This window comes from Tyto alba, unplaced genomic scaffold, assembly GCF_018691265.1.
Source record: "Tyto alba isolate M040663 unplaced genomic scaffold, T.alba_DEE_v4.0 Super-Scaffold_48, whole genome shotgun sequence".
Lineage (NCBI taxonomy): Eukaryota > Metazoa > Chordata > Aves > Strigiformes > Tytonidae > Tyto > Tyto alba.
In genome coordinates, this window is record NW_024881324.1 from 5,914,349 (window position 1) to 5,933,440 (window position 19,092).

The 19,092-nt window shown below is 40.7% G+C and overlaps 1 long non-coding RNA gene across 5 annotated transcripts in view; it reads right to left on the reverse strand.

Moving 5' to 3' along the window:
* The window catches only part of LOC116963168, a 264,806-nt gene that overhangs the window by 34,947 nt on the left and 210,767 nt on the right, over positions 1-19,092 (reverse strand). For 4 of the 5 annotated variants that reach the window (XR_006166888.1, XR_006166887.1, XR_006166885.1 and 1 more), the window contains one exon: positions 12,319-12,492. The exons of the other annotated variant lie outside the window; for it this stretch is intronic. This is a non-coding gene — a long non-coding RNA (uncharacterized LOC116963168). Of the gene's footprint in view, positions 1-12,318; positions 12,493-19,092 lie in introns of those variants that run through there. 5 annotated transcript variants of the gene reach the window in all.

Sequence of the window (19,092 nt, forward strand, 5' to 3'; positions counted from 1 at the left end):
AGATTTGTAAAGGGCTATCAGCATGACATATACTATACTAGGCAGGATTCATTCTTTTCAGTATATCAAATATTATATGCAACAACAGTTATGAAACTCCCCTCGGGGCTTAAGGTATTTTACTGCCAAGACCAACTCTCATAGGCATAATCAGCCCTTGCTAAGTACCAGTGTCATCTCCTGCTTCATTCTCTCTTCTAATGTCTGTTTTGTATCCCCACGTAATTATAGAAGCCTTTAAGTATCATTCAAAGGAACAGGGAGGGGGACAGAAATATCCTCTGTAAGAAATGAATTCTAGGCTAAGCAGCAGTATTTTCTACTGATGAAAAAGTGCCACAAAATACTGAAGAATACATTATTACCATGTCAATTTTGGTAAGCATACAAAATGTCTGTGCGTGCTAGGTGTGTATAATTAATGAAAACAGACTGTGCATTGTGATTAACACAGTTATCAAGGCACAATAAGTGCAGAACCATTTTCCAGGAAAATTTTGTAATGGTATCTTTTGGAAGGAAGCAAATTCATTTTTTGATTTAAGCCCCAGTCAGTATATTTACAGCAGTAATTCATCTGCATAAGTCTCAGTTTTATGACTTTCCACTAAAAGAACAGACTCAGTTCTTCTGGCTGACACATGGGGAATTAAATTATTCATTAGACTATGAATCATAAAAAACAGACAGGTTGATGGGCCAATAGCAGGCTGAGCATCCAAGGATGGAGTGAAAGGTCTTCCCTTATTTGTATACAAGTCAATGTGGAATAGTGCCACAGGCTTTGTCTAGACCAAGATTTAAAAGTGAGCTGTTAAAATGTCTTAGCTAACACATATGCTAAAAGTCTTTTATGGCTGTACAGATATACTTCGACGTGTCTTAAGCTGGTCAAAACGTAGCATGGTGAAAAATGAATCTTAATCAAGGTAAGATGATGTACATTGGGTGATGCAATCCAGAATTCTAAAATGCGTTAGTCAGAACTCAATAGCTTAAGTTTTTCTTCTGTGTCCACCTTCAAGTCATCAGCTAAAAAAACGTATGGAAGAGAAAGTTAAATTAAGCACCGTTTACGCAAATGATCAGCTAGAATCCCCGATTTTATTTACATCAAAGTTAAAGCCATAAGGCATCACCCATGCCATGTTAACTTAAGCTACAGTGCTCCCATTATTGCTAAAGTAATCCTATCCAGAAAGAATAACAGGAAAAAAACCCCTTCAATCCTAGATTTGAAGTTAAAGTATACTAAGTCAAGAAAACCAAGAAAACTCTTTCCACAGTCTGATAGGGCTTTTAAAAATCGAGTATGAAGTATGAAGAATGAAATAACTTAATTGGCCCAGAAGAGTGAACTACGCTCTTTGAAAGCCAACGGAATCATTTTAAAATACTAAAACAACATGTTAACCATATTCCACTTTCCTATATTAAAATCACAACAATGAGCTTATTTGGATAACAATGATCTGTGCTCTATAAATTTCCTGTCCAGTAATGGTTCAAGGATGGATACTATTTGCATGACAGTTAAGTAGAAATGAACAAAATAATGTGGTGTACACATCAGAACACAGAGCAGAGTCAAATTCAGGCAGAACACAAAACTAAGCTAAAATGAATTGACAAATAACGACTTTATGTTCATTACCACTGTTTTCCATAGAGAATTAGTTATCTAACCAACCAAAAAGGATCATTTTCTGTTACACACACATACACACGCATATGTACATGTACCTCATAACACTGGCTTTAAAACCAAGAAAAATGTTACCAGCAGCCAGGCCAATACATCTTTAAAATCGTGCCTGATTTTTCACCTCTTATTGATGCAGCTGTGTTATTTACTTACAGCCTGCACGTCTATTAAATAAGCTATCAGTTGCATTTCTAATATATGACCTTGGAGTGAGATGTTAGTTTACGGAAACTCAGGCAGTAGTGGGACAATTAAAAAGTGGAGGACTTCTATCAAGAAAAGAGCCTTGCCTTTCTGGTGGTACACAAGTTACAAAGAAATGCTAACATGTTCTTTGGTGCTGACATAGCAAATAAACAAACACAAATAATTCTTCATGTCTCAAAGTGAAAAAGGCATGCAACACCATTCTCTGGATGGGAAAGAATATTTATTATTTCTATATGGAATTTATGCTGGTTGATGGATGTAGACCAAGAGGAGAAAAATCAATAGTCTTGCATATATTCAGTTTGAGCAATGTGGATTTCACTCTAACCAAGAACACAAGAGTGAGAAAACCTGGATTTTTTTATTTTTTTTTTAAATATATTTTGAATAACAGTAACAGGCTATTGAGTTTTACTCACTGAAGTTAATCAATTAACTAGAGGAAGTCATCAAACAGAATCAGGATGAGAAAAGACATAGTAAGGCAATGTCCCTTCTGTAAATAACCTTTACTCATTCATCTTTTATTCATTCATTTGATAACGTGACCTACAGTCAGTACAAGTTCACTAGCAGGATACGTTAAGGAAAAGCAAAATACATTACGTTTCCTAGCCATTGTCCATAATTTTACCTTTTCTCTATAAAGAATGAAGTAATGAAAATTAAATAAGGTTTATGAGATTCTCCTTGCAAATTCAGAACAGTAAAAAATCGGTCTTTCTTATTGGCTTATACATAGCGTAATTTTTCTGCTAAGGGTCTGGCCAACAAATATATTATGCTTCTTCCAGAGCAACACCAATACAACTTGTCTCCTTGAGAGCTACTGCTGTGTTCCTTGGAGGACTCAGAACATGGGTGGAAAAATGTCAGGGGGGAAACCTTGCCTAAACCTAGGCCAGGCAGTAAAACTCCCTAGGGGAAAATCACATTTATTAAGTCACTCCTCTTGTTCAGTAAAGGTTAGCAAACATTTCAACGATTTTCCTCTTGGGTCAAATAAAGCTGTAAAGTGAGTGGATATGATACCACCTGACAGGCCTTGATTTTTAGCTGGAAGCTACAGTACTATTTTGGACTCCCAGGTTCTGGATCTTGGTTTACAGTAACAAAACAACATCTCCATGCTTATTTTGTCAAACAAACTAAGAACAGGTATTTTATTTCCAGAGTACGACAGAAGATTTTTGTTCAAGGTCCCATCACTACGCGTGAATCTAGAGCAGGCTGGCAATAACAACTGTTTAATCACGATGGCTGCAACTGTGGGGTACTGCAGAAAATTGCTTCTGCTCAAGATTTAAAAGAATCAAAACCTCTACTTATTTTCTTTCAGCCTTATGAAAGTGCATTCCTGTGAGAGGCTCATTGTGTTCCTCTTAAGGAAAATAAATCCGCTGAATTTACTGAGAGATGCATTCCACAGATCATCTAGCATCTCATTAAGATGGTTTTACCCCATATTGCTCTGACACACAGGCTCTCATAAACAACATTTTCAATACTCTGCTTTTCAGATCTCATCACAATCCTAAACTAGGTCACCTGGAATGACGGTATGGTACATAAACAAATAGACCAGATCCAATTTCTCCCTTTCTTAAGTACCTGATATTTAGAGGCATTTTCCCTGAAAAGGGAAGTTTAAGAACAAACGACAAATGTTTTAGATGGCCCTTTACCAATAGCTGGTTCCTTAAATTAAGCACAGGTTGATAATGAGTGATGGTGACTGCCTGTTGAGGGCCGTTTGGGTTTTGCAACACCAAACATCTCATTTCTAGCAAACCAGGGCACGGATTTGCACCTCAGGGGGCTGAGGCCAGACAGGCTCTGGCACGTGAGCCATCTCTGCACCCTGAGACAGGGAAGCTCCGGGTCAGGGCTGAAGTCATTCCTGTTGGGGCAGCAGGCAGCAAGACCTATTAGCTGACATTTGCTAAAACCGTAACAAAGACAAGGGAGTTGGTGAATCCTTTGCAAAGAGGCCAAGAGCCACGTCATCCTGATAACTCATTGCAGCTACAGCTTACCTCATGTTAGTTACTTCACTTTAGCTAAGATGTAGTAAAAAATACATTCATTGTCCGGTGAAGGCAAGGCAGCTGAAAATTAATGATAACATGAACTCGCTATGACATTGGCCATATTTAATTAATTTTATGAATAAACAGAGGAACCAGCCTAACAGTTCAAGGGACATCAAACTAATGTTAATGCTGAACTTCTGATCAATCTGTAAAAATGCAACCTCTTAACAGTTGGCATCTTGGAAAATAATATGGGGTTTAATATTGCTTTAGTATTTTGCTTTCTAAACCACACCCAAAAGATTACTTTAAATGGACAGCTGTTATCCCCAGTTAGTTATTTCAGCTATCTCACTCTTTCTACTCAGGCAAACCTTCATGAAGCGGGGGAGGGACAGGTGTCCTGGTTTGGGCTAGAATAGAGTTAATGTTCCTTTTTGGTAACTAGAATAGTGCTGTGTTTTGGATTCAGCTTTGGGTTTGGTATGAGAAGAATGCTGATAGCACCCTGATGTTTTCAGCTGCTGCTGAGACTTCAAGGACTCTCCGACTCCCCCTGTCCTGCCCGTGCGCAAGGGCACAGGGAGCAGGGAGGGAGCACGGCCAGAGCACCAGCCCCAAACTGGCCAGTGAAATATTCCATATCATGGAACGTCATGCTCACTGTATAGAGGAGGGGTGGGCGGGAAGGGGCTCGCTCTCTCTCATTTCTGGGATTGCAATTGTGGGATCTTGGTATTTCGGGGTCGCTGGCCGGGAACGGGCTGGATATCGGTCAGCAGGTGGTGAGCAATTGCATTGTGCATTGCCCGTTTATATTTTCTATTACTGTCATTGTTCTCACTTAATTACCATTATTAAGCTGCTTCTATCTCAACCTGTGAGTCTTCCCTTTACCCCTCCAATTCCCTCCCCCATTCCCAGGTCTGGGGGGGAACGTGGGTGAGAGGATGTGTGGTGTTTGGCTGCTGACCAGGCTCAAACCACAACAGGAAAAAAAAAGATAAGGGAAAAAAACAACTAGAAGCAAAGGAAACAATAGAATATTGACCCTCCAATCCAGGACTACAGAAGAAAATTGCCAAATATGAAATTAAATTAGTGCCAGACATTGTTGGAATCATCAGCACAACTTAAATTCTAAGTTCACGTTCTGATACATGGTCCTTGAATGAAAAAAATAACTGATTCAAATTCCCTGGTCTCCACCTGTTGTAAATAGTTGCAAAACACAAACCATTTTCTTTACACCTATAACTTCTGCTGAGTTCAGTAGTTCAAAAAGTCTCATTATTGCAGCAGATAAGACAGAATTATGACTCTGGGCTTGACATAGTGGAGTGCCTCATTAGACACTGTCACAGACATCACAGAATGCACCAGAGATTTCTTCGTCAAGAAGAAATAATGAGCTGTCCTGGGTCCACAGTGTCTTTTAGAGCCTCCCAGATGTTTGCATTTATTTATTTCCTGCACTTAAAACACACCCCAGCCCATCCCCCAACCTGTATCAACTAAGTAATGAAAAATAAACCTTTGTCAGCATAAACCTGATTAAGATCAAAATACCAAGACTGCTGACAGGGCACGGTAATGGAAATAATCTGTTTATTCAGCATTCTGTTTTGATAATATGGGATGCACTCGGATTCTTTCCACAATTCCCTCCTCATTAACATCCTGTCCAGTTTGCTGCAGGCCATGACGTAGTCTCTGATAATAGTTTTGGCATATGTTTCCTAAGGAAAGGCCCGGCCACCCTTCTGTTGAGTGGATGTCGATTGTGTTAATGCTGAAGATGCTTATGCGCCGCCTCCTGCTGGGTCCAAGCCTCGATGTTCATGTGATGTGTCACTATCACATAATATCAACCACTAAAAATCATACACAGATACTACAGATCTCCTCTATAAACAGGCGAGGCATGTATGTGTGTGCCTGGGTATATAGACACATACACACCAGGCACACACTTGAAGCACACCGCAGAATTGCACTGTATATTATGGTGAAAAGAAATCACTATCGACCCCTGAAATCTTAAAGGAAGGGCAAAAAATACCTCAGGGAAAAGGCAAGCTCTTTCAGTTCCATCATCACAGAGCCTCATGTACAGTGCCCAGCGTCAGACTTGCTTAAAGGCTGCTTCTACCTTCCCCTTCCCCCTTCTTTTTTTCCAAGAGATATGCAGAAGTAGCACAGCTGTCATTTTAATGCGAAACCATAAGAAAGTCTTCAGCAGTGATAAGACAAAATGAGTTAACAAATGCATGAGATGCATCGGTTAGAGCGCTGATCCTCAATAAACAGGATAACCAGAGATAAACAGCCAAACCCTCCTTCTTGGCCACTTCTACATCAGTAAATTAAACAGTACCAAGAAGCAAGACTTTAATTGTCTCTCCAGTTGAGTTATTAGACAAGTCCTTGGCACAGGTTTGGCACAGGCTTGCCAGCACCCTCCCCAGCACCACAGGGGAAAAACACAGCTCAGGGATGGATTCCATACAGCAGTTTGGATGTGGCCATCTTTCCACCTCTCCACTTTCAGAGAGTAAGAGTTGGTCATGGGCTGTTCATATCCTCAGTGCCAGAGGATACTCCCAGGCACATTTAACTTTTTAGTACAGACACAGCCTTTCTGTCCACTGTCACAGCAGACCTCTGGTTTAATATAAGTATCAGATCTCTCTCAAACATGGAATAACATAATAGTATCATTATTTCTGACAAGAATTTCACAACTTTCCCTGACAGCTTAAACAACGTCTTAGCTCCCATCATACAGCCCTGTGAGGAACATCCAACTGGACAATATTTAGAAAAGCAAGAATTTGCCATATCCAACGCATTCCTTACCCAACATTCTCAAAAGATGAAGTATCAATAGCAAAACTGACCCTGGAAACAACATGTAGAGGAATACAAAGATGTCAGATGCACCATACCAAGCCTACGGCCTTCTCATTTAAAAATTATTATGGATAGATAAGCACATACACATACAAGCAACTTGAAGACTGTAGCACTCACGACATTGTCAAAACTTCTGAGTTGTTGTTCATGCCCATGTAGGGACTGGTAACGGATTTCTGCAGGGTCTAAAATCCCACTAGGGGAAAGGAAGATTAATTTTTAAGATTCTAAAGCAGCGTCCAGAGGATGGGGCCCCCACCTGCTTTCATGCCGGGACTGGGATTTTGGGAACCTGTTTACCCACAGTGCACAGTTCCCCTGATGACACCCAGCTGAGGAGATGCCAGAGATTTACAGTGTGACTGTGTCTCCTGTGCGCTGCTGAACCAGAAGATGCAGCAAGGTGGAAGTAGAAATTACAGAAAGTTGACAAAGAGCAGACTAGACCTTATCTTCTAAAGGTAAGCAAAAGGAGTGAAAAATGGGCAGTTGAAGTATGCTTCAGAATTTCACACGAAAACAAAACTACAATTTCTCACAGAAATCCAACTCTTAACTACCCTGCGCCTATGTGCCTTCGTAACTTTTAATTCTCATCTCCAATAAATACGTGAATATCTGTTTGCACAGGCCAAAAAAGGAGGTGACTTGACTGTCTCCTTCACAGATTCTTCCTAAAGATTTGCATATCTTCACATTCTCTCACTAAAGCAATTAACAATTCAATAGGGCAACAGATACTAGTAAAGATGCCAATATTGATATTGCTGCCCAATATACAAACCTAACCTGTGTTTACAATGACTTAGCGTAGCATCAATACTAAACAGCCCAAGTACAAATTCTCTCTCTGATGTTCCTTTCTGCACTCCCTCATCCTCCTTTTCTCACCTCACCCTTCACATCATGGATGAATTTGCATCACAAAACTTATTTTGACAGAGACATGGCACAAAACCTTTTTAGAAAAGCAAGCAGGATGGGTATTTCTTTCTAGTACTATCCAAGATTGCAGGGTGCTGAGGGCTGTTGATACTGTTTTGTTTTTCCTAAAGCCACATTTCATATATTCCCATGTTCAGCAACACCTTTGTGAACTGCTGACCTTTCTTAAAATGGCCATAGATTATCCTCCAAAAGAGAAGGCCTTTTCAATGAAAATGGTTGTTTCCTCATATCTATAATTTAGAGAGGAAATAAAAGAACAGAGAGGGAGGAATGTATGGGGAGATACAGAAGCAAAAATGAGAAAACTCTAAGCAGAGAGAGTCTATGTATAAATTCTAGACCAAAGCAAAAGTCCTTCTTTCAAAATATGCCACTCACAAAACTACATGTATTTTAAAGGCCAATATTCACCTGCTCTTTGGAATACTGGACTGTAAGGAATTAATTGCTAAATATATTTTAGATACAATGCAATATATGCTGAGAAGTCAACAAGGTAAAATATCACAGTGAGTTAGCTGCAAAAGATCTGGCCTCCTTCCCCCTTCATGCATGTTGCAACATCTCTAAGGTGGTACAGAAAACCCAAGGCAGAAAGCCAGGCATGAGAAATGTCACTCACCGCCGTCTGTTTTGGTTACATTTCCCATCACCAACCAGACAGGAAATGTTCTCAGGCTCACAAAGAGGCAAACAGAAGCCAGAGCTAAAAGTAGACTCTTTTTTTGATCCCCCGCCACCCCCCCACCCCCCCCCGCACACTATTGCTCTGAAAGAACGGAAGCCATATGGGGATTGGGTTATTATTCAGTTCCTTACTGCCTTCAGGTGGCTCCAAATTAAAAAGAAAGATTGTCAGCAGATGTACCCATCTACTCTACCTCTGCTTCATATGGCATGCTACAACATTATTACATCTATACCCATCAGCACGCTCCAGACAAAGGATGCCAGCATTTCACTCATCCGACCTTTTTTTTCCCTCCCCCTTCAGGAACTCACAGGTCAATCACTGAGTTAAAAAAAAATCACTCTGGTCTTCATCACCATAATCATTTTTTATTTTTTTTTTATTTTTTTTTTTAAGGAATGATCCAAAGGGGTTTTGGATTTATTTTTTTTTTTTAAACTGCTGCATCTAGAATGCAGCAGTTGTGGCATGGATATCTTTGGATGACATGGAGAGCTTTGTCATCTTCCATGTCACCCATCTCTGCTGTAACCACTGCAGTAGCATGCCTGTCTTCTCTTGTCCCTGCAGTCATCAAATGCATTTTCACTTCCATGGGTCTTAATATCCCACTAATCCTAAAGGAATTTTCACAGGAAGCACTCACTAAAACGAACAACTGTTACAGATTTTGAAGTTCCATTACATCTAGCCCAGTATCTTCTTTTTCACACTTCAGACTGTAGGTGGAATTACTGCTCAGGGAGCAGGTTGTCACTTGCAGTGAGTTGCTAATGTGAGCAAATAGGCACATGCAGTAAACATGCTGAATTTAATAAGTAATAATGATTAACACTCTCTCCCATTTTACTTCTTATTTCTGGATAGCTGGACAACAAGAGAAAGAGCCACTGTTTGTAAACAAAGTTTTCATATCAGATATGTGCACAGAAAACCACCACAGACTTCTTCAAATGTATTTTATATATATATATATATATATATATGCATATAAAAAAATGTGATATTCAAAATATCTCAAAGACACAAAATAATTGAGGATGCAAACCTGACCTACTGTAGCACTCATTGACAATTCATATCCACTTTATAACATGGAAAAAATTATTTAGAAAACTATGGGTGTAATATTTCAAACTCATGAACTCGTTGGATTACTTCTGTCTTCATAACCTTGCAGGCTGATGTGCAACTACTGTGATTTGCAAGAGCAGTAAAATAAATGTAAAAACAACCAGGCAAAATACATCCAGAACACTAACTTCAGGACATCTCCATGTAAGTATTCCTCTGTTCACTCATACAAACACAGAGAGATTCATCACCAATAACTGCTATGACTGAAAACTAGAAGCACAGCTGAAGTTTCAGAAAAAAATTTCCCCCTATGTATATTTGAGTTATTTGATGTTTTCTTAATATAAATAATGACAATTATTTTCTACTTTCTATTTTTTTCTCTCTGTGCTTTAGTGGAAACACTTCAGAATATTTTTTTCCTTCTATAACATCAAAATTCTTTTCTCCCTGCAAAAAGAAAAGTAGTAAAGATTACATCAGATGTTGTGCATTACACAATATAATCGGAAGTATGCTACGGGGAAGTGAAGCTGAAGGTTAGATTTGGGAATGCAGCAGGAGAACCTTTCAGCTGTGAATACTGGGGCAGCTTCCTCTTGAATTACTTCTGTTATTTTTGCAGCTGCTCGTGAACTTTTCAGAATTTGCTGCTGAACGCAAACTTGAGAAGTCTTAAAAATTGTATTTTAGTATTTCTGAAGTTGGTTTTCATGTAGTTAAATACAAAAAAAACATGTCAATATTATTTCCAAGATGGACCTAACCATTCCAATCAACTTTGAAACATTCTCCTCCAGGCTCTATTATCCAGTCCCCAATGTTGAAGCATTCTTAACAATCACTCAGTGCAATTGAAGAAGGTCCACATTTTCCAGCAGAAGTGTCCTTATACTAATAAGGGCTCTAAATTGATTCAGAAGGCACTATTCGAGTCAACACATGCTTTCCATGAGCCAAGCCTATGTTACTGTCAGTACATGAAATTAGACCGAGGCCCAGGAACGCACATGCACACTCAGGTTTCCCCACATGTGTGAATGCATTCAAATACCTTTATTCTAAAATCCTCTTAGAAGACTTCAACAATTCATTTAAAAGGCTTGTTGAGATTTTCTGGTTTTCAATACACTTCAATCTCCCTAGTGATTAGAATCGGCCCCCAAACCCACAGCAATGCCTGTAGCATTGCTAAATCCCACTCACCAACTGCAAGCTTTTTATCCTAACATGAAATAAAAAGAACAGGTACCTAGTTTTTGTGCCTGGGTTGGAAATTTTCAAGACAATTTCCAAACATATTTTAATGCTAACAAGATATTAATATATGTCTATATATCTGCCTGTTAATATTGTGACTACAGGTTATAGGAATATGCTTCTAATATTCTATTTTAAACTAATAAAAGTACATTCTTATTGATATATTCCTTGTCTATCTTTGGACAGCATTTCCTTTCTAAACTGTCATTGTCATTAAAATTAAATTACACTGCAACATGTCTGCCTTTTACAGACACAGGGACAACCATTTATTTGTGCACACTTTTATAGCATGCACTCCTCAAAGTAAGGCTGAAAAAGAAAAGGCAGTATGTTCCAATTTCATCGTGTTATGAGTCACTAATTAATAAAATGCTCCCTCTGGACGCAAATACAATTTTACGCCATCGTTTTCCACTTTTACTAAGAAGCACTACTACAGTATAAACTGAACAGATTTACACAGAGAGAAAGACAAGCTGCATTTTGTGCCACAGTATGAAATGCTGTGAAATTAACAACATCATCATGTTCAGCGAACACTAGCAGTCTTGGATCTTTGGTAAACAGCAGCATCCCAAATCTCTTGTTGAAATTGCTCTGGTCCTACACTTTTAAAATAATGGACTGCAGAACAAGTAATTGGGTGCAGGAGGTGACTGCAGAACCAATATTGGGTGCAGGAGGTGACCGTACTGACAAGCAGGAGGAGCGGCCATCCTGTTGCACTTCTGGACCCATGAGGTCCTGCAGTACAGAGATACTATTACGTTCTGTTCCTAAAGCATCCATTTGCTACAGCATCAAGGCTGACAGAACCACAGATATTGCAGAGTCATCACTGGATGTGGCCTCTCAAGGCCATCTGGCCCACCCCACTACTCCAGTGACCAGCAATCCAATGATCTTGAGCTGGCCCTTGGATAGCCCTAGGTCTTCCCCCACACACACCCTCCAAAATCTTCTGTCAAGGCCACATTGCCTACCCTGCCTTCCTCCCCGCTGCAACACAGCCTTTGCGCCAGGGAAGGAGGCGAGCTGCTTGAATTTCCTGAGCCTCACAGAGGTGGGGGAAGCTATCCAGGAACAGTTGGCTCTTGGGCCTCTTAGAGGAAAGGGGTGAGGGGTGGGGGAGCAGACACCCCACTGAACAGTGAGTCATTTCCTCTGGCTGACAATATGAAATATTCCCATAAATCCGTCTTCTGCAGGACAAGACAATCACTTGAAGAACTAAAATCTATATGCAATGCTCAGGTCACAAGCAAGGCTGAGATATCTAAGTAATATCAGAGGCACAATTACCCATGGAGAGGAAGCAGTCAGAAAGAGGGTGATAAGTAACAACAATTTGCTTATATAACAACAGGGTATAAAAACCTATCTATCTAGAGCAAAGTAACATCTCACTTCTTCCAAGAAATTGAACTCTAATCCTCAGTTGACAAAATAAGAACTTTAAAGTATTACTTTAGCATGAGGAATAATTTTACTGCTGGCATTGCTTCCGTACTGTGTCTGCCTAGCTTTCTGGTGGCTCCAGCCGAGTGCTCAGAGATGCTCAGGCAGACCCTGTTCGAGCAGGGGCAGGACTGGAAAGGCTCCTGTGGCAAAACCTGGGTGACGTACAGGTCTGTGTTCATCGCCTCCTGTGGAAGTAACAGAATTAATTATTGAGCTGCTCATGACCTTTGAACCTCAAGGGTTATGATCTGAACAAGAATACACCCTGTCACTGAAGTTCACTGAAGTGCAGATGCTGAAACTATAAGGCTAATTCTCTTCCTTAAAGGGAATCAAAACACCCTGATGGCACCTGGTGAACATTAAAGCGAGCTTTGGTTTCTAAGTCAGAAGCCCTTGGGAAAAACAGAGGTCACGTTTGTCAGGTCACTCTTTGCTCTCCAAACACTGCTTTCCTCCCTTCTTTCTTTATGTTTTCATTAACACTATCAAGCCTGACAAATATTTTTCTTCTTTTTTTCCCTTTCTTCTCCCTCCCTCCACACTCCCCCGCTTCAGTTCTCCCGCCATCTGTATCAGCCTGTTCCACCCTCACTGTGTGAAAACCTGATGAGGAGACCGAGCTCATTTGTATGATAAAGTAGCAAAACGGAGTTGGGAAAGCCAAGTGTGCTGTGACCCCTCCATGACCATCGCGTGGTTATTCTCCTGCGCTTCAGCCTGCGGGTCAGCATCCGTGCAACGTTATCCAAGTGCACGGAAAGCAGTTCCTACACCTTAAAGCAGAGCCACCACTACCCACGTGGCTTGTGAGTGCGAAGCAAGCAGGGACCGGCTTCTACAGAAACGGTAAAAAGGCATATCACTGAAGCAGCTGGCCTAAGACTTGGTTTGCGATAGGCTGTTGGCTGAAAAGAAAAAGAAAGGGGTGGGGGTGTGGGAAAAGGAGACTTCTCCCTACATGAAGATCCTTCTCAACTGTTTGGTGGTGGCGAGTCCACATACTAAAGCAGACAGACTCAGATTCTTTTCACAGAAGTTGCACCAACAAAAACTTAGGTAATGTAGCTGAAGATGGTCTCATTATCTATGTAAACTAACACACAGCAATATTAAATTATACACTTGCTAAGTCGTTACCTTTCATCATCAAACAAAACAATGTTTCAAAGCTGGAAATATCTTGTAGGAGTCACACTTACTATACTGTATCTGTGAACTGTGTACAGCTGAACTGAAGCTGCCTCCTTTGCTGGGTCTAGGAACCTATGTCTATTATTAACTGTAGGTGAAACGGAGCAGCATGAACACTGTTGGCATGGCAATATAAGAGACATTGGTTTCCAACTAGGCCCTTACCCTGTAATTTCTACGTGTCTGTGAATACACTGTATCGGGAAGGCTTCAATATTTTAACAGATGAAAAAGTGCGCTTTTTTTTTGTGTGTGTGTCTTAGAAAGGATTTCTATAATGATTAACATCACTCTTAAAATCTTGCTTTCTCTTGCTTACATGTAAAGATAAAATAATTGGATAAAACATTTAATTTAAAAACTAAATTCTCTGAGTTTCTTCATACACTTGTTCATAAGCAAGGTTTGAACTGCAATTGGAAGGACGGTACACATGTGTTCAGTCCCTAAGGCACTGAGGGGGTAGGGTGCTACAGGTAGTTTGGAATATACTCTAAACTCCATTCCTGGAGATATTAAACTTTTGAAACCCCACCCCAAATGGTAGAGACGACTCTATGCCAACTGTCTAAGAGCATGGAGGCACCAGGACTGGAGGCACCTACCATCTCAACGCTCCTTTGATCCCCTGCCCACTGGCATATGTCCCAAGAATAACTTGTTCCAATATACCACCTTAATTTATCAAAATAAAGGCTATGTACACAGATATCCTATTTGAAATGCCAGAAGCTGACACCAAATTCCTCTCACGTATATACTCATACAATCCGGAGCCACTCTACTGAATTCCCAGGGGCAAATTAAGCCGGTGATGCCCTTCCGCACTTACCAAGGCACAGAGGGACAGAGTTTGACTCACACTCCGTAACAGAGGTGGTCCAAAGTGATAGGGCTTGGAAAAAGCCAACAGCTCCACTTGAGGAACAGAGTATTTTCACTTCATACATTTAATTTATTTACACCTAGGTGTTGGTACATTACAAACTCTGAGACGCTTAAATAAAGAGGGTTGGGTAGGGCCAGTTTATCCTGGGTTCACCTTTGAAGGTGCAGTGTTGGTGCTTAAAAGAAACCCAACACTAAATGGACATGAAAGCAGTAGCTTTGCAAGAACTTTTCCCCACAGCACAGCACCTGCCTGTGCTTCAAGAACTCTCCAGTCCTTGGGTCAGGACTGATCTAGCCAGCTTCCCTTTTGGCTGGATAAAGCCTTGATCTTCCCTTCCTCCCTCTGTAAAGCCTGTGACTGACAATTTTAAAAGCATGGCACTAGGCAGGAGGTTTTGTACAGAGATCTGCAATTTTTTCCAAAATCATTCCCCTCACTTTTCTTTCCCTTTGCTCGACCTCAGAGCATCTGTGAGAGGAAAAGATGGGTACTGGCAGTCTGAGTGCTGGAGCTGTATGTTTTGCATGAAAAGACTCTCAATTCTTTCAGGAGGTAGACCTGTTGTACGCAGAAGAGGCACCAGATGCTGGTGGCTGCCCCATGGCAACGTGACAATCATCTGATGTCACCATGAGCTCACACACCTGCTCCAACGGCGCGAAGAGCTGAGGGTTTTCCCCAATTGATGTGTGCAACTGCTTCACGGGGCTGCGTGGGTGAAGGATGTGGGCTGGCCCCGGCAGCACACCGACCTGAACTTCCCCCTGACATTGCACAAGGAGAAGACAGACGGAGACTCATACCTGACCACCCACACAGACAAACCTGCAGATATAAAAACACATGACCTTAAAAACCAGGACATGAGCAAAGAGAGGGAAACATCTCTCCCTTTTGCTTTTTCTACCCTTTCTCACCAGCACCACAAATAAGTCATGCATGAAAATACCAGCGTAAAAGCAGAGGGCTAGCTTTAACTCCAGTGGAGCTCTGCTGACTCAAATCAAGTTACACACACAAACTAGGTTGGCCTATCGCCTCCATGTTTGCAAACATGTTCCTATTACCACCCTCCTAGAAATTCCATCAGGTATTTCTAACTCTCTACTTAACTCCAAAATGAAAAAAAAAAAAAAAAACAACCAACCAACAAAAAAATAAAAAAAAAAAAAAAAAAAAAACAAAACAAAAACAAAAAAAACCACCCAACCCCTCCCCCCCGCACACACACACACACACACACAAAACAAACACAGAAGGGGCAGGGGGGATGACTGCACTTCTGTCTGTATGAAAAGTACAAGTTTGCCTTAAGAAAGTATCTGAAAAGTACAGAAGGACCAAATCCTCAAGTCTACAAAAACATTGATTTCTACCACATATGCTCACCTATTTCCTGAGAGGAAATTCACTGCTCAGAAACCTGATATTCCGCATGCTCTAATTAAGGAAAAAGGAAATAGCTTTCACAGTCTCTTGTGCAAGGGCCAACGAACATAAGTCAAACACTCACCTAAAACCATGAAAACACTTCGAAAAGAAGTAAAACAAACATTCTGCTAATTTCCCAGATGCATATCCAGTAATGTTCCTGACATAAAGGGCAGTGGGTAGGAAAGAGGAAAAGAATTTAGTGATGTGGGAAAGAGACGTACCTTTATAATCCACCCTTGACCCATTTTATGCATTTGTGATGGAGAGATTTGCTCTGAGCTGCTTTAGCAGGACTACCAGGGTGGCACAAAATAGGCAGTGCCACATCTCAAAAAGCTACTTTCTGAGAAGCATTATGGTTCTCTGGTCACACTTCTGTAGCACCTATTAAATGTTTAGATAAAGTTAGCAAGAGTCAAGCGATACACAGCCCAGAAAGTCATCTTCCACCTCCCCAAGTTTCAGGAAGAAAACATGCCTCCTGCAAGCATTTAGAAAACTCCAAGAATTCTTGCACATTAAAAACACTTTCTGTCCATGGTGTAACGTGTTATTCCACCTGCTTCCAACCAGTTTAGTGACAGTGATTATTCATCACATTTGTATCAGAGAAGCGGGGGGAAAAAAAGCACTAGCCAAAAATAACATTTACATACACATTTCCAGTTCCACTCAGTGTCACAGTTACCTGCCTGAGTCTGGGCTCTTTGAGCTCAGCAACAGCGCTGAAAGAAGGCAGGTGAATCCAGCAACCAGTTCTGAGATTGCAATCAAGCGTTGTCCACTAAACAAGCCAGCTACCAGGTTTTTTTCCAAATCTAGAGACTGCTAAGAGCACACTTACGTTTTTCAATGTAATTGTACTTTATTTTATTTGAGCCAGCGAAACTGAAAAGGTGATGCTTGGCAGAAAAGGCATTACTAGCCTAGAGATAAGACCTGAACACTGACACCCCTGGTGCAAAGAGATGGCCATGCATTCTTATGTACCTTCTGCATAAGCGTCAGCTACAACAACAATAACCAAGATGCAATGGTAAGAACAAGAAATCAAACTCTTCTTATCTATTTTCTTCTACCAGTGTGAGTTAAGCATAAGAAACTCTTCTTTAGATGTGGATGCTATATGAGATCTAGCCTCTTCCATCTTTCTTTGCAAAATACAAGACAACTTCAAAAATAGAAAGTAAATGCTGGTTTCCTTTTAAAGTGTGTTTTATTTGTTGATCAACTGCTGGAAAAGTACTAAACAATTCTGCTGAAATATATTGATCTGAAAAGACTTTACTGCTACGGGCTATGTTACATACCAGTTACTTTACAGGTTGCCTCCGAGCAATACCTTCAGAGAAATTCTAATAGTTTTGTACCCTTATGCATCTTACACTGTTCACAGAAAAACAGTCATTATGTCTGATGTAAAAATTACAGTAAGAATAAAACAATAATTATATTATTGATAACAGTGATAAAACTCAATTTTTATATAGCACCTTTTTATCCCTAGAACTCAAGCCACCTTGCTTATTGTCCCCATTTCACAAATATCAGGAACTTTTGAGATGCAGTTGTTTTCTTAAGGCCATACAACACGCCATTGACAGACCCTGGGACACAGCTCAGGCCCCGCAGTCCTACCAGATGGTAGGCAACAAAATGAGATACCTTGGTTTTTTCCTTATTTTAATTCCTACCTGCATCTCCATGTATTTTGATCTGCCTCATTCAGCATTTAGCATAGCACTGCTTCAAATCCTGGCTTCCCAGGAACACAACTGGTGTTTCTCTGGAACTGCTCTGTTTCCTCCAAGACTGAGCAACTATATGCACAAAAACATACAACCGCAGTTTGCAACAGAAAGGTCAGTCTCCCCCTGCCCCCCCAAGTAACATTTGAGTGCATATTTGGAAAAACGAGATGAAAAATTACTTGAAAACCTGAGATTTCCTGGCAGGGTAAAAAGATGAGCTACTATTGCAGTTTTTCCTGTTGGTCAGAGCGTATTGACCTTGCTTTGAGTATTAAAAGCTCCCAGTAATGCCATGATCACAGCTACAAAAGTAATATTTTCTAAATCATTTGTATTTGTTGAGAATCCATTTTCCCTCTTAGAAAGCAACATCATTACCTCTCACTCAACTGAGCTACTAAATGCAGCCTTAGCACCAACTACAAGCAGCAAACAGGCCCAAAAAAAAAAAAATTAAAAATTCTAAACTACATAGACTTACACATTTCAGGAAGAAAAAAAGCCCACAGTGATCACTCAGTGGCAGATGATATCGGTAGAAATGTCATAGCCATCTTATTTCCCCCCACCTCTGTTTCATCTTGAATACCTGTCACTGCCAGAACTCCCTTTAACAGAGCAGAGATTTCCCTGCCAGCCACAGCTGTCAAAAACTCGAGACAACCAGTCCAACACAGCTGGATGGATTATAATAACGTTGTAACTAACTCAAGAGCCTTCAGCTACCTGCTACACATCTATTCACTCCAGAGATACCTCTGCACGTGGAGAAGTTGAACCTCCCTGTACCAATCTGGCCACCTGCAATCTGGCTGATGCAAGCAAGAAGAACCTACCTCGCTAAAAAGCTCTATAATTTGCAGCGTGAGCTCCATAACAAGGTTTTTACATTACTCTACATATCAAACATCTTCTCCTAGTCCTTACAAAGTCTCCCATGCCAGACAGCAACTCCCAAATTTTGAGGCCCCAACAGCTTGGCACTATCCAGCACAGGATGATCAAGAGGATGTAGTTATCACTCCCCCCAGCATGACTACCCATTCACAACCTCTTCCTAAACCAGGTGTTTTCCTTCACACGAAAAGATGTCATCAAGCTGTAGAGGAGCAAACACTGTGGTGTTTTACCTTGTAGCTAATGGCAGAAGGGTGTTCTGTAGTTGGGAATTCAAGGCAAAGGGTCTGGGAAGCAGATCTTTTAAAGCTCCTCTGCCTAGAGAGTTTGCTGAACTTCTGTTTCTGAGATGAAATGTAAAGGCAGTTTCCTCATCTGCTCCTCTACTAAAAAAAGATCAACCAACTCAAGTTCCTGTGTAACTGCAATACCCAGTAGATTGGAAGTACTCCTCTAAAGTTTCATTGTGCATTTTCCGACAACACAAGAAAGCCGTTATGAGCTTTTTCAGACTCAGAAAGAAGTACCAGTTATTCAGACACAGATCTGCAACTACTGGTGGCAAGACAAACACCGTGTAACTTTTGCTAAGCAAAAGCCAGACTGAATGGATGAAA